Source organism: Amyelois transitella, chromosome 13 (genome assembly GCF_032362555.1).
Source record: "Amyelois transitella isolate CPQ chromosome 13, ilAmyTran1.1, whole genome shotgun sequence".
Lineage (NCBI taxonomy): Eukaryota > Metazoa > Arthropoda > Insecta > Lepidoptera > Pyralidae > Amyelois > Amyelois transitella.
The window spans coordinates 2,928,759-2,946,803 of NC_083516.1; the positions used below are offsets into that span (position 1 = coordinate 2,928,759).

Here is an 18,045-nt window from a genome sequence, read left to right on the forward strand (position 1 = left end):
TTATTCAGTGAATACTAATCCTGAATTCGCATTGTGTTGAAATTCAAGGTAAATATAAAGGAATAGTAAGTAAAGGAAAGGAAATTTAGTAAAATCAAGAACAAAACGTCAAATAGATAACATTACTAAATAAATTAATATCAAGACGTATAATTTCTAATAAATCAATTTTCTGTGGGTTATTAAATTTCTGAACAAATTTACATCCACGCAAAAATCTACAAAGGGAAAATTTCGAGAGTGCTTATATCTTAAAGTGTTCTTATCTAAATTAAGTTGATTTTACACAAGAGAATATCAATCTAAAGCACATCCCACACCACCCCTACGCTAGACTGCTGCCCACACAATGCGCTCTAGTTGGCACCCCTATTTAAAAACTACTGCCACTTAGGGATGAATTTATTAAATTTGTATAAAGGTCAGAGAGTAGAAGTCGACAAATACTTTAGTTCATAAAATTTGTTGCACAACCTTTTCATCGCTCAGGTGTACTGTAATCTGCTCGATCGAAATTCAAATTCTTTAGAAAAATGGAATAGTCGCACTCAGAGCCCAACTACGAAATTCAAATATTCAGATTTCAAGCAAGCACCAAATACTTGGCTGAAAACGGTCTGGCAATGCTCTCCTTATTCCACTAAGAAAATGTTTAATGTCAAGGTTACGCATAGATATATCCTTCATTTTCCAAGTTATTTTCCCAGGGTACCGCAATGCGTTACTCTGCTCACGATAAATCAGCCCAAGGTTAACGAGATATCCCTGGAGTTGTACCCCCGATGTGCGAAAGTTCGAGAATTGATAAGAATCAATCGAAAATGACGTTGATTTATTCAAACGAATTCTTATGTTCAGTCCATTTATATCTATATTTTTTTCTGAACCACTGTGTTTTCGCGGTAACAGTAGCAGTATTCTTCATTTTCAATTTCACTTACCCAAAATGCCACTGCCGTCCGCTGTTCCTGAATCTTCTATTTACATGTTTAACCTTTTAAAGTGCATTATTGTATACTCCTTATCTATCGCATTACAAATAAACAGTCGGTCATATAAAGAATAAAGTGTCACAATGATATTATGTACGTTACTGACATACGAGCGAACAAAGTTGATTTATATAAGTAGGTATTTTTAGAAAACCAAGTGCAAATTGACAATTCAGTGTTTAACAAATATTTAAAGGAACTTCCTCAAGTCACATTTAGATAGCAAATAATATACCTTATCCAATGTCAAGTGTAGTTGAGTTGTAGCTTCAGGCCTTGGCCTCGGGTGCGTGAGGGATGACGTAGCAATGACGTCATCTCCGGTCATGCGCCCTCGCCCTCGAACTCAGACAATACGTCGCCGAAAAACTGAACACGCTTGACCTTCTTCACTTCATTTCCTTTGCCTTTTATGTGGCCTCAAGAGCATAGTTGGTGTTGAAAAGTCATAGTCAAACTTAATTGTCACAACCTTGCCATCGAGTCGTCAAAGCTCATAAATACTTGTTACAAATGTAAAAGTATGTGAGCTCATAAATTGACGCACTTATAAAAATACCGTGTCCTCTTAATAATTCGCAATGCAGGGCCAGATCTTCCATTATTGTTTATATACGCAATTTCCTAACGCTTTGTGGCAGAATTTTGTTGAAACGCTACGAGAAACAAGAATTTAATGCGTAGAATCGCCTCGTTGAAATTTATATTCACAACTTGCTTTGCGCCAATGCAGAAAGCAGCTTTCGATCTCTCAATAAATTGCGTTTAAAATTTACAAACTAGGTCAATCCAATTATTTAAACGACGGTAGTACTAAAATAACTAATAAACTAACCAAACTATGATCTAGCTAAAACGTCAACAGTTCGTGAGAAACCTTAAGTTTCCCGCTCTATATTTAGCTTCCCTATTCAATTCTACGTAATAAGCTTATCGTCATGCATGGATCGGATTAACCATCGCGCACTATCGCTTAATACCTACTTACTAATGGGGTAATCTTTGTTGTTCGCTATAAAATACACTCTCTTATAAAATATCCAAAATTAAATTACGTAGATACTGAATTAAACATTTTATGACTAAATTGGGAACGAACTTTATTTTATCAAGTATATATAAACTTTTGTTCGAAGCAGTATCGTACAACATGTGTCATGATTTATTGTCGTATTCGAGTATATCAAAGTAGAGATTAGAATTACAATAGATAGACAAAGCACTTTTTGCCTATTTGTAACACACAAACACAAGCTCATGATCAAATATACCCCATCTGACCACCTGATTACAATGTTAATGTAACTTTTTATTTATAAGTATATAACCCAACGTTTTCTCTACGAAAAAACGCTTATTCTCATAATATAGACTGGAATGAATTACAGACATTTTGAGAACCAAGATGCAAGTCAGAAACGTCGTCGGTATAAATTCGCGCACGAACGAACAACGAAATAGATAGATAGATAGATAGATAAAACTCTTTATTGCACCAAATGAGTAAAACATACAAAACAACACAAAGCAGACATATGTATATGGTACAAAGGCGGACTTATCGCTAAAGCAATCTCTTCCAGTCAACCTTTGGGTGGAAGGAAATCAAACAGGAGATTGGCGTTGGCGCAGAGCAAGAAAAATAAATGTTTGAACATAATAAAATACATACATAATATATATCTATATATAATATATACAAAAACGCATAAATACATAAAAATAACATATACTTAGGATAGAGTAGAAAGATAATGAGACCTAACGAGATTTTTGAAACTATTAATAGTCTGGGCTTTCCTGATATCGACAGGGAGAGCATTCCATAGACGGACAGCTTGTACAGTAAAAGAGTGGGAGTAAAAATTGGTGTTGGATGTCGGTACTCTTAGTCGTAGAGTAAACGTGCTACGCAGACTGCGTGTGGCGCCTTGGGCATCGCTATAAAAATTGAAGCGCTCCTTTAAATAAGATGGAGAAAACGGATCAAATAAGACCGAATAGAGCATTGTCACAATGTGCAAGTTGCGACGAAGTCGGATCGGGAGCCACTTCAGTTGCGATCGAAATGAAGAAACATGGTCGTATTTACGAAGCCCAAATATGAATCGAATGGATAGATTTTGAAGACGCTCTAATTTGTTTAATTGTTCTTCAGTGACATCCAGATAACAAGTATCAGCGTAATCAAGAAGAGGGAGGAGAAGGGATTGTGACAGCGCAATTTTGGTGTCATAAGGCAGAAAATTACGAAGCTTTCTGAGTGAGCTGAAAGCAACAAAAACTTTCCTGCTCACATCATTAATGTGAGGCGTCCAAGACAAAGTTTTGTCAAATATCAGACCCAAATTTTTCACCTTGTCACTGAAAGGAATAACCACATTGTTGAATATAAGGGACGGTATATAATTCCAGTCTATACGGGAAACAAAATAAGGGCTGCCGATTATAATTGCCTGCGTTTTGGAAGGATTAACTTTTATGCCAAAAGATCTGCTCCAGTCTGATATGCTCATCAAATCGTTGTTAATAGTCGCAATTGCAGAGCGCAAACCATCAGCGGAGGAATGACAATAAATTTGAAGATCGTCTGCATAAAGGTGGTAGGAAGACCGAAGGTTATCAGAGATACGGTTAATAAAAAGCGCGAACAATAAAGGAGAGAGAACACCGCCTTGAGGTACCCCAGCCGAGATGTGACACCATGAAATACGAACTAACCAAATAACAACATTTAATTAATCTAAAAAAAATAATCCTAAAAACACTAAACAAATGAAAGTCAATACTAAACAAAACACACTTAGACATGTCATTAATAAAGCTTATAATAATGGTAAATAGAATCGTCATTAGGTCATTGACGGTCCGAAGGACTATCTGTATTTTATAAACATAAATAAATCAACACTAGATTAAACAATTATTATTAATAAAATTATTATAAGGTATTTATTCATTACAATTTATCTATAAAGTAAAACAAAAGCGGATATGAATGAAAATATAGCAAATCTTATCACTGAATATGAATAACAGTTGGTTGATATCAATATGACTCGACTCCACTGATTTTAAAATTGTCGTAGTAATCTAGTCTTAAACAGAAAACAAATTGATAATTCAGAAAATAATTCTTATTTGTTGTAAGGAACCAATAGCATAGGTCCTTCCTATTAACCGAAATTATAATGGCGGCAAACCTGAAGAAATATGCCAGAAACACATCGTATACAAAATATAGGTAGCAGATGAAGTAGCAATAACTAATAACAAGAATAATAGCTGAAAGCACGAATATAATCATTCCGCTAATATAGCAAAAGATATGAATTATCTTCTCGGAAGAGTTCTTATTGCTCTCAGTCATCAGAAAGAAGTCAGTCTCTCTATGTAATACGCATATTGCGCCTATTCCAATCAAATTAGTTTTAGTGACCATAACGTTATACCACCGATCATGCCATCGAACTTTGACTTTCTTTTGGCATGCTTATCTTATCCGATGTCGAACGAAGCTTGGCGTTTTTCCAAGCTAATGTAATAAATAGCAATCTCGCCGTTATAAACTAAGCGATCGTGACGGAAATAGTGCATTTAAACGTAAAACCGTACGGTCTCAAAAAGACTAATGGCGCCATTTCAAAATTATAGACGGGATGCCTCGTCCGTGACGCAAGTTATGTGCATTCCTGCGCGAAATTATTTTCGGGGCGCCACTGCTGGAAAACACTGGAATTATAAATTTATTTGTGTAACGTGTAAGGTGTCCTGACAATCTTATAAAACCCAATAATACTTCAGAATAATAAACTTTAACCCACTGTCACTTATGTATGCTAAGTGCAAAGTTTTTTTAAGAGTTTTAATCTGATCTGATATTTCAGATCTTGATTTAAAAAAATCGTTAATACGTTTCTTTCGAAAGATAGTAGCTTCACCGTCATGGTTAAGGAATCGATAAAAACAAGATTTAACTTAAATTTTGGGAACGCTAATATTACGGCTATCCAATTTATCTAAAAGTACCAACTCTCTTACTCTACACATGTCGAGTGGGTTAAATTAATAAACTAGCACTACGTAAAATTCAAAAAACAAATTCCCAACCAGATTTTCTACTGTACAAAGTGCTAAAATTCTCCTAATATATGGTTAGCAATTTTTAATTCACGCATGCAAATATAGGTACATTGCAATTTGTCATGTCATTACGTATGCTTAATGTGGGCGCGAATTTAACACTATCTATGGCGCCTTCGCAGAATTGGACCTTACAGGATAGAGTTTCAGCTTCGTAGACATTCTCTGCATTAGCTAATGAATGCAAGTCTCCTTTAATTGCCGTGTCGTTATTTTCATATTTTATCTACCCAGTGCTTACTGCACCGTTTAATTTGACTTAGATCAGGCTTTGTAACGTTATACTTATATCCAACGCTCCCTGTTGTTAAGTTTGTATTGTCTCAGGAAAATCTAAATATAATTATTTACAGTGTATATACATTCCTTACAACGATATCGGTCATGAAACTGATAACAATATCGTGACAATAACAATGCGACCACATGTCAGAGAGATGTTTTGTAAATAACGTTCTGACACTTTCGTCGATGCATAACACAAAGCATTTTAGCTCCTTGGCGCAATCTTTCGGGCTCTGTAAGACACAAATAAATATAAATGCGAAAATCTGTCCGCCTTTTGTTAGTGGTAGGAATAAACAACTATGTAGGTACGTACTAAATTTCATCATAAAGTTTAACTAAATTCCGGTGTTTTGGGGATAAGGCATAACCATGGGCCAATTTTCAAGAATATTAGTATCAAAGAACAGCACAAAAAAGATTACTTTTCTATTCATCCCCCAAAAGATTATAATTAAAGTCTTTTTGCCGTTTCATTTTATTTCTTAACCTTTCACCCAATTGGATGTGACAGTGTATATAAAAATCGTGTCAACTGACTGTCCGGACGAACAGAACAAACGGATATGATGAAACTTTCGGATAGCGATCTACTATTCGATCGTAGATAGTAGAAAGTCGCGGGCAAACAGCTAGCTAGTTAAGAGATACTTAAATGAATGAACGTCAGAGGCACTTGCCAAATTCATCGGCGTGTGTCAATCCAATTATATTGATATACAAATGTTATTTATCACTAGCAAAGTGCCGAAAATCAATAAATTAGATAGTTTGTCAAATTGGATCGTTCAGAATTCTTAAAATGAAATGCGCAATATTTTTATGGCATCTTTGACTATAATGTCACCAAATGTGCTGATTAATAGTGATAGCCAAATAAATATATACGGGACAAAATACACAGATTGAGTTAGCCTCGAAGTGAGTTACAGACATGTGTTACGAGATTATTATAAGTCTGAGGTGTGATTGTTTTATGAAAACGCACTTATTTGGGCCGGAAAAGATCATTTGTCGAATGCTGTTAGTTACCAGTACTTTAAGGAGTAATTGGCAGCTATTGTTTCATTTTGAAGTCATGGTGAAGATATCAGCGATTTCAAAAATTGTCTAAAATGACATAGCCACAAAATGCTGGGACACTGAATGCGTTAAGTTGGCCACACTGCCAATCTATTTTTCTGCGTATAGCGGAGGAAAAAATAGAGACATACATTGAAATTGCTATAACAATGTATTTTGGTACATTTGACCAAAATCTATTATCAATCAAGCATTTATTTTCAGGTTTTTCCCTGTTTAATATCTTGTCTGGTTGTACAGGCAAGTTATTAAACAGGGAAAACCTATGTCATAAGTGAGTGAGCTGAAGGTCAATCTTAATAATATAACGGGACTGACATGATTCTTAATGTATCTAATAGTAATTTCGAACTTGCTACGAAACATACCTATGATCCAAAAGAAGACTTAAGGAAGGCTTAACTTAATTCAAGTAAAATAAATTAATTGTATCACGATCGTAGATCAACTTAAATATTACAAATAGTATTTTCACCGAAAAGTGAGTAGTTGAAATGTTTGCTCGGCAAACACCAGTAAACGGAATTTTCCAAAACGATAACGAGATAGAAACTTTTCCTCAAGCTACCCGATGTTCAAATATTATATTTGTCAGCTACATTTACTTTCCAATTCTAACGATTCACCAGGCTTAGTAATGCGCCGCCTATTCGTCGAAACGAATACAATATTTTTATGAATCTTACAAGGATTTTATCTTAACATTTTCTTACTCAATATCTTGGCAAATGTTTATGGTAGGACGAGTTAACCTTATTATATGTAAACCCATGCAGTTTTTAACACACGCACTATCTATCACGCCTTTGTCGTCGGTTACGTAACGAGATTCAAAGACAATCACAAATTGCAAAAAGAGTCCCAAGTTTATAAGACTTTCTCTTGATCGAAGTTACCATTCTGCGTGAGAAATTAAGCAGACCAGCATTCTAGCGGCGAAAATTAATCCTTTAATGCAAAAGTCATGGCTTGCTAATAGACAATTTAATTTGATGTCATAAGTATTTCAAATTAAAACTAAACATTCAATACACGACCGCCCATGATTGTGGTAAGATCTAGATTGATCTTGAATGAAGGCGATATTCCTGCCAAGATGTCTTTTATCGTCTGACACTCGGAAAATCAATAACCAAGGACGTGGGTATATATTCTTCCTTTCCATATTAAAATCAACGCAATCGCAATCAGCCCCATACTTATGTAACATATCGTACTTACGTCCATTACAATTTATCTCACACATATCTATTATTACTTCAACTTAATGGTGCAATAGATTACAAAAAAAATTATGCAATGACGACGCTATGAGAAGAATTCTGGTGAAGTGCCCAGTTGATTAGTTCCTCTAGTCTACAACAGTGGCTAATTAACTATATTTAGAGTTTGATTGGAGTTGTTGCGTCATGAAAACATTTTGAATCATAACTAGATAAAGAATAAAATTGATAACTAAATACATACATAAAATCACGCCTCTTTACCGTAGGGGTAGGCAGAGACTACCTCTTTCCACTTGCCACGATCTCGGCATACTTCCTTCGCTTCATCCACATTCATAACTCTCTTCATGCAAGCAACTAAATAATAAATAATATAAATAATTGATAACTAAATCTTTGGCTTAATAGAACAAAATAATAAAGCTGACAAACGACTTGAGAAAACTCAATCATTACTAAAAGATACATCTTTAATTACATTAATTTATCCCATATGAATAAGTTCAATGTCGATTGACGACTCTCTAGTCGTCAATCATTGACTTGGATGTGCTCAGAAGAAAGCACCAAACAATTTCTAAAGCAAGATTAAAAGACTTGTTCCCCGTGACCATACCAACACCAGCCTGCGTCCATAAGTGACGACTACTCACCCCGCTCACGCGATTCGAAATAAACATACGCAGCTACGCAATCGCGGAAAAATACCAAACACTTGCAAAATACTAGAAGGAACTGTTTGCTAGCCTATTCTTGATAATTATACCTAGGTAGAAGTGTACAGGCGACTAGCTGATATTATCTAAGGTTGACTAATTATCTTATTTATTGTTTGAGTGCTTATCCTCTAGGCAACTGGCTGTTTGTTGATTTATAATAATTAGAGACTTATTTTTAAAACTACAAAAAAAACATACATAATGATTTTGAGGTTTAAAGAATCATTTGTAGTAGAATACTTAAAAAATAAAATAACAAAAGCGAGGATTACGTAACTAATGACCGTCCATGGGTAATTTTTATGGTTGGATAAACTCAACTCTAAATGGGCAAGTTAAAATGTGGCATTGATGAAACAGCCAGCTTCGTCTCGACCAACATATAGCGAAACAAAAATAAACTTTAAAAAGTACTGAAAAAACTAATTATTCAGTAGTTTCTCTTTTCGCACAGATTGTTAAAGCAAAGGGTAAAAAAGGGGTACTGTCACATCTCTGAACTGAATCTTATTTCCATTCATCCAACTAAACGTGGATAACAAGCCTTTGATGTGTTTCAAGGATACGAGTAACATAAAGGCCTGTAATAATGTAGATTTGATTCTGAACTTTCTATAGTTTGATCAAACTTGATAAATCGCGGTCGTTGGCTTGACTAATCGTGAACTACTGTTATATAACTAGTTTAATCAAATCCAATCAAATACTTAATGTGATCTTCCTAAATCGACGTCAACAAAAGACTCTTATATTTTGAACGGATTTTGAAATTTATTTTTTCTATTTATTTGAAAATAACATTTATTGAATAAGATTTATTAAACAATTTTTGTATATTAATGCAAATCAATACAGAGTAAGTAGGTAGAGTGTTAAGACTAAGGACCAGCTTATCATAGTCGACTGAAATGTAAAAAAAAGATACTTATTTATCTCTATCTATATAAAGAGCTAAAATTATACAAAAAGTTAACCTAAATAACATAAGCATCTGTAAGACTTTCAAAGAAAGGAGTACATTTTTAATTGAAAAAAGTTATGATAGAAAATTATTCATGCATCTGATCAGCCTAGTTGAAGCAATAAAATCAGTCGATAAAGCCTCAGTGACTGCGCAAATGCAGTGAACCTACCCAGGAAATACATGTTCAAATATGAAACACGGAGGTAAATGGAAGAAGCATTTTACTGAAAGCATTTAATTTTTTGCCCATAATGAAAGCATCTCGTAATTTGATTAAACAAATTGACTCGAAAGCCATCACCGGCTAAATGATGTTTGGTTTTCAGATAGTGACAGATTGCTAACACAACGCCTGAAAGAAGAATTCCGAGACTCCTTTCCATTTTAAATAAACCTCCCAAAACATCAATCTTGAGAAATTAGCAGCACATTCAATAATCGGAACTTTAATAACTACGCACGAGTCATATGATTAAGTCAATCTATCACTATTTAGACAGATGTTTATTTAACAATACTTTTGTATTATCCGCAAACTTGAAAACTAAGTACGCACTTGAATCAATATACCTCGACACATATGTACCTACCTAACAAACAAAGTATATATGTATTTATGCTATTTGGTTTTTTAGGAAGTATTTTTTCGGTCTAGCTTCTATATAGGCGTACCAATGGGAAAATACAAAAAGAGGACGCTATTCTATCGGATCAAAAATAAATGAAGTTAAGTATTATCAACTCCATAACACGGCGGCGAAGTGAACTTAAAATCACCCAGCACACTTAAATAATTAAATCTCCAATAAAATATAGGTAGTCATAGAATTATTCAATAAAGAATATCAATTATTTTCTAAATATTAAATATTATGTCTAGATATATATCTATTAATATTGTCTGTGTTTTCATATTATTCTACCTTTACGGTAAAGGTAAGTTTAATGCCACCTCTCGAACTTTGTTGATAAACTCTTATGAGAAGTTACGTTGACATTGCGTCACCTATGAATAAATGTCTACAACCAGCCATTACGTCGCCTCTGTATCCTCTCGAATAACCGTATCGTTGTTTAAATCAATATTTTTCCACAGTTTGCCGTAAAACTTCTTGTTATTACCACGTTTTCCCTGTAGATAAAAGGTTAGGCAAACATTTAACAAAGCCTAGGAAAGTACTTAGAGTACTACGCTGTGTTTGGTTTGTCGCATAAATAAGTTCTTAAATGAGTAGTTAGGCATGTTTCCAACACATTGCAAAATTATCAAAATATAAAAATGAATTAGCAAAAACTAACACACAGTCTCATAATATTCGTACAAACAACGTATCCCCGAGCAAGTGAATCATTTCCCATCGGCTAGCAAATTATCATACAATGCGCTGCGATGCAAACGTAAGGTGAAATAGATCAGACTGATTAAATTAAATTATGTAGGAATTTCATTTAATTTGAATAGTTCACGACATAAATAAAATTTACTGGAAAAAAAAACAAATGTTGAAGGTTTTTTTCAGGATCATTTAAAAGTAGTAGGTGTTATCATAAGACAATAATAAAATAACAAAAATAAGTTAGGATGAAACATTTACATACAAATACACACAAACATATCGTTCACGTCTTTATCCTTACTACCTCAATTGGAAGCAAAGGCAACAGTTTCAATAGACATAGGCCACATTTAGCTGAAGGCCTTGATAATAACCCTTGAACCTTTAAATGACATCTACAATCTTTGCAGGAAGTGTGGCAGATATCCAATCGAAAAAGATGGACTGATCCTTTTTTAAGTTCCGTGAGCCACAAGGCTAATGCAAAAATATTTTTTTATACACCGTTAAAACTTAATAAAATTCAAAGTCACAAGCAGTTCCAGCGGTCAAAAGCTCAATGACTCAAGCGTAGACAAATGATATGCCTCCAATATGTCTATAATTAGAACTTGAAACCGGTCAGGTAGGTAACTGAATATTCAAGATCATTATAAAAACGGTTACGCAATCCTTACAAAAAACATTGACTGATGTTTAATTAAAACTTAAATTAATTAGATTCTCCAGTCAATATGGAAGTAGTAGAGTTTACCCTAAATGTAGACATAATTTTTTTTAAATAAACAATACAGATATAATAGTTGAAGAAGAAAACGACGAATCAACATCATCTACAATAAACATGTCCTACAACGACGATAATATAACAAAGATACAAAGAAAAGCGAAACAAATATACATTGCTTGATGAGTATTTGTTTAGTATTGTGTTCTTTATCCAAGTAATTTTAATTACTTGGATAAAGAACACAAACAAAAAACACTAGAACTCTCAGCAAAACCTAGTATGATTCATCTCATATTGTACCTTACAAAAACAGAGCCAGGAATGCTTGAACTTTGGCTTGATGCCACGAATGACTACGGGAAATATCACTTAATCAGCACTACTGAAGATCAACAAGCTATTTATAATGAATCGATTCTCTATTTGATGTTCTTTTAATGCGAGCAACAGAACCCATAATACCAACTTAACCATTAGCCACTGTTAACATAACAGTAAAAAAGACGTATGTCAATACCTTAAAAAGAACTGCTTATAACCAGAAAGTTTATTAATATTAGATAACAATAAAACCCTGTTTGACTATAACCAGTTTGATAAAATGCGTAGAATCGTGACACGTGGATATCACGTCGAGGTCAAGTTAAATGAAGCGATTGAAGTCAGAGACATCAAGATACATGGTATTTTGTTCTGATGATAGCTTGACTCTTGATCTTGACACGAGATTAAAGACAAAAGTTAATAGAGGTTGAACTATGCAGAACAACCATAAAAGCTTTATCCAGCACACAATACATAATAGTTTTCCTACGCAATACAAACAATGACTTTAGTGTCACTTTTCACACAACAATTACTTTTGCTAATATCATGTCTGAAATTGGGAAAGTTGGTTTTAGTTTAAAAGAAATGCAATCACAAATTCTAATAAGCGTATTCTGTTATTTTCAATCTCATACTCTTCCAATTTCATTCCAATAGTATAACCCTATCTTCGATGATACTCTTACAATGATCCCACTGCAAAGGTAGCGGAGGTCAGAAAAAGAAGTCGCATTAATTTATCTATAATCTTACATTGGTTGTTAAGGAAAATTAAAAATACTGTACAGGAAAAACGAAGAGCTATAAAAACAGGGTTACTTCCGAGGCGCAGCATAGAATCGATGATTTCCCAATTAAATGCGGAAAATGTTACTGGCATGTATCAAAGACCCGCATCCCACAGCCGAAACCTGACTTGTATCTTTATACTTTTAAATGAGCAATATTTGTATACAACTCTCTCCGTCACCCAGGTTCTGTATACTTATATCTGAAAATAGTAAAAAAATGTTTATTTTTGAAGTTTTTACGTTATTCGAAGTTCCCCAGATATACTTTAAACCGTTAATAAACGTTTTATGGACCATGGCAATCGGGTTCCGACGGAAGGATAGCTTTCTGACTAGTGAATCATTTCTATCAATTTTGAACTATAGTTTAAGTTTATTATATTTCAAATGAAAAGTTATTAACTATTTCTAAGAAGAACCTCCCTATGGAATGCCTACCTGTCACTACTAAACCACCGAGTACCGAGACGGTTTTAATTAATTTTGAGAGCCTACGTGGCCTTTCAGTATTTTCAAAACTGTTCGCTCTGTCTACATCGTGTTGTTTTCACTCCAAGATTAAATGGAACTGACGATAGCAACGATATTAGAAGGAATACGACACTCGTTGATAATAATTATTGAGGGACGTGCTAGGCAAGGATTTAAATTGAGTCAAAGTTCACGCCGGAAGAGTTGTGTAAGTATGTATGTAGTGAGAAATCATATGAGTGTGGCTATTCTGGCGCTGAGTGGTGTGGAATCGGCATCGTGACGAAACACGTGAGACCGCCGGCATGATCGCGTTTACTACGGGCTATTTAAAGCAAAATCAATGATTCAAACGAACAAATATGATTCGAGAAAATCTAATGACCAACAATATCGTTAGAACGGCTAATTCTCTTGACTCCTTTAAAGCCCGAGTCAATAAATTGTTTTTCGATCTCGACACGGATTGATTGTTTGTTATGATACGTATGTAAATATTGTTTTATTTTATTTAAGTACGTATAAGTATTTTACTGTACTGTTGTATTAATTTTTTAAATGAAGTTTATACCGTTGTACCTAGCTGTAGCTACTATCCCTTACCCACATATGATTCCATCAGGTATCTGGTTGTTTGGAAGAAATCCCTCCTAAATATATGTCCGCCGCCGTGCATTATTGTTACTTCGTAAATTTGTTATGTATAAATAAAGTATTTACAAACACACACACAATAAAGGATATTGTTAAGTACTTTCGCGGTCAAGATCTAGCATTAGCATTAACTCCAATGCGTTATCACTCCAGTCCATTTCTCAGGTGTTCCCATGTTCAACTAAGCGCCGCTCCTTATTTCAAACAACAACATATGTATGTCTATCTAGGAGACTGTTCGCAGTTTTATTTCGGTCGTAAATTCCGCCAAGATGAAGTGCTGTACCAATGTGTTGTGTCCGAGTGTTGAAATAGTGAATGGTGCATTCACGAAGCGACTTTAACGTTGGATGCAACCTTGCGTTTCGTTGCCAGGTACCGACGCTTGCTACGTCACTCTTCGACATCGACTATCAGTCCGTAGGTATATTCCAGTATATTCCTCATGTCATCCGTTTTCTGTTGGCTTGGCTCAGATAGATAATTTGGTACATACATACATAAAATCACGCCTCTTTCCCGGCAGAGACTACCTCTTTCCACTTGCCACGATCTCTGCATATTTCCTTCACTTCATCCACATTCATAACTCTCTTCATGCAAGCTAAATAATTTGGTACTATACGAATTATTAGTAAAACAAACATGAAACCAGTTCTCCTATTAAAAAATTAGCATACATACATATAATCGCGTCTATATTCCTTGCGCGGTAGACAGAGCCAAGCCACGTTCAGCTATTTGGCTTTAAGATAGAATTGAGATTCAAATAGTGACAGGTCGCTAGCTCATCGTCTAAATGAAGAATCCCAAGTTTATAGGCCTACCCCTTAGTCGCCTTTTACGACATCCATGGGAGAGACATGGAGTGGTCCTATTCTTTTTTCTATTGGTGCCGGAACCACAGGGCACTAAAAATTAAATGCGAAAGTTTGTAAAGATGTGTTTGTTATTTTTCTAATAGACCTATTTTAATGAAATTTAAGATACGGGTAGTACAAAAAAGGGAGATTTTTTCACGCCGAAATTCCTACAAGAGCGAAACCACAGGCGGACACGCAGCTAATACATTTTACCAAACAAAAGGATAGTGCTGGGAAAAATCTTTTTGACAAAGTGTTTAAAACCAAATTATGACATTGACACTAGTGATGTATGTGAGGTACGTAACTAGTGTCAATGTACAATTTATTTTGATTAAATTTTCACTTCGTACCTTGGTCCTACAATGCCGATAATTTGCCAAATGTAACCTTTTAATTTAGATGAACACAAAGTCTTAAGTGACCTTGGATTGCTTGCAGAAAATTAATAATATAACCAACTTAACAAACGAAAGCAACAATAGTTATCCATTAACCAACTGTTGATGTTAAGAGAATTTATTTCTTAATGAAGTTTTACGACACTTTGGGTGTGTTATAAATAGATATTGATTTACTTCCAAAGTACAAGTTTAAACGAGGGAACATAACAAACTCCACTGGAGCATTTTCATCAAATTTTATTTATGAATTTTGATCTTAAACCTAAAACGCAAATGTACATAAAAACCTCAAAACAGTTGAATGTTCTTTCATTTCAAGGTACTTGTACTTTTGTTTACATTCCTGATTAAAATAAAACATTCCTTAGTCTTGAAACATAGGAGTCAATGACACAGACACTCAGGATGTTTATTGAATGAAGTGACATTTCTCATTGCCTTGTAATAATTTTGGCTTAATGTGAAGGTATTAATGAGTCCTGTTTTGAGAAATATTTGATGATAATTTCAACTTTGTTATTCCAATGGAGCTCCAAGTGATTTTTAAAAAGATGGCAACAGTTATTGAATATATGTCAACAATCTAAATAGGTACCTATCTACTTGGTGACCAGATGCTTATTCTAAGTAGTACGTAGGCATTGGTCCCAGAAGTATCCACACCTCTCTATTGAGGAGTGTGGCGTATACAAACTATGACCACAATTCTGGAATGTGTCAAGTTTTCATAAGAAGCTATTACTCATATTGGATAATGGCTACATTATTCAACTGCCAAAATAAGCATGTTTACTTTTTAACATTAAAGCCCATACATGCAGTAGAAATATACCTGATTGTACCTGCTTATCACTTGTTAGAACAAACAGTATTAAGTATTTAGGGGTACACATAGATCACTTTCTTACATGGGAGAAACATATAAATTCATTAGTGCCGAAAATAAGAAAATTAATTTATCTTTTTAAAAATTTAAATATGTGTGCTGATATGAAAACCTTAAAAGTTGTTTATTATGCTTTGTGTCAATCTGTTCTAGCATATTGTATAACCGCTTGGGGTGGTGCTGCAAAATCCAAACTTCTCCCGCTGGAGAGAGCACAACGCGCTGTTCTCAAGGTCATGATCAAAAAAAATTATCGATATCCTACTGAACAACTTTATGCTGATACCAAGGTCATGACGGTGAGGCAGCTCTTTATTCTGCTGACACTCATAAGAAAACATGCCCAACTCCCATATGACCCCACACTTTTCATTCGCCGACGCAGGACTGTTCGTGTATGTTCAATCCCCCGACACAGAACAGTTTTTGCCTCTCGGTTCTTTGGAATATTTAGCTGCAAGATTTATAACAAGGCACACAAAACTATACAAATCTACCCATGCACCAAAAGAGAAATAAAGCGTAAAATACAGGAGTGGTTGTTGAAACTGAATTATACTGAAACTGAAAATCTCATATACAGTAACTTTTGAAATTTCTATTTAAAACCAAGATAGCACAATTTGATTAATGATTATTGCAGTATGTATACATCATAGTTGATAGATTCTTTTCTTGCTGAAGTACACAGACGTACACATATATTAGTAGTGCTCAATATATAATAGTATCATAAATGTTTAACGTCGTATACAAGTATAAATATATAAGTATAAATATATGTATATATACCTATATAAAGATATTTAAGTATATAATTATAGACACTAAGGCGGCTGAGAGCATTTCCGTAGCTACATTGTATGTTATAACCTCACTGTAGCTAGAACACAATTCCCAAAATACAGAAACTTCTAGTTTGGGAATTACTACATTCAAACCTTTTGTTTTCCCTTTTGTATTGTTTCTAACAATTAATTCTTAAAGATGCAATCGTGTCTCATCCTACTACTCGAGATACAGGTTTGTTCCTAGTTCGATGGTAGGGAGGGACAACAGAGTTGCTTTTCTCATTGTTACTATGTACGCAATCTGATTGTAACATTATTGTTAAGAAGCAAGTTCAATAAACTTATTTTTATTTATTTATTTTATTATTTACTTACAATGTTAGAATACCTACTATTTAGAACTAGAATAACATTAATTGAACCTACATTTTGGAATTATATTCATACTTGTTATATAAAAACAATACTAACAAAATAATTGAAGATCATTATTAATACAATAGAATAGAAGATCATTATTAATGCAATATCGATAATAAAGATAGTATTGTAGCTAAAATAGTTTATTTTTCGGGGTCTACTATTGTTGGAAAATGGTATTTATTAGGATAAAATGAACTAATGGATATAATATAACTGTTCTTTACTCACCTCAACGTGCAATCTGAGCAGAGAAAGCAATCGATCGCTCCTATCGGTCGATCATGAAATACATTTGACACTGGTAAAAAAATGATGGTCACTTTTGTACAAAATAAATAAACAAAAACACACAAAACTGGTGATAAAAATCAAAATAATTTTCTTTGCTTGTGACGAGCAAGGAATTAAAAATTTAAAATTAGAGATACGTAGATTTTTCTTGCTTTCCGATAAGAAAAATGGTGGGTGAGAGGGAGAGATGGTGCGAGCTAGGTGAGATGATTTTGACTTTGACGGCTTCAAACTTTGACAAATATTGACATTTTACTTCATTACAAAAATAATACATATAAATGTTATGTTCCTGGATACTGGTCTTTTACCAGAGGCACTGTCGAAGTCAATAACTTTATATTTCCATGTCGTTGTGATTGTACCTCAGGTTAAAATCACTTAAATAAATAAAAGACTTTGTGGCGACTTCACTAACGTCACTTGCTATTAAACCATCAATGAGTCGCCACAACTTTTTTTAAACAAATTTGAACTAAGAATCATTATAATTAATATTCAGTCAAAAGTCATAAGAAGTTGTGTCGTGCAATTTCGTATACTAGGTTATACTCAGATTTATATTTAAAGCATTTGATATGATTTCATTATAATTTAATATGCCATCGGAAACACCATGTTCTTGTAGTGTACCTGACGATTGTGTGAGTACCTATAAAAGTTTT

At 34.1% G+C, this 18,045-nt stretch overlaps 1 protein-coding gene across 1 annotated transcript in view; it reads right to left on the reverse strand.

Moving 5' to 3' along the window:
- The window catches only part of LOC106138299 (inositol hexakisphosphate kinase 2), a 42,297-nt gene extending 24,709 nt beyond the window's left edge, over positions 1 to 17,588 (reverse strand). The window contains exon 1 of the mRNA XM_060947118.1: positions 17,318 to 17,588. The gene's annotated coding sequence lies outside the window, so the exon portion shown is untranslated. The remainder of the gene's footprint in view (positions 1 to 17,317) is intronic.
- Between the last annotated feature and the right edge of the window lie 457 nt (positions 17,589 to 18,045).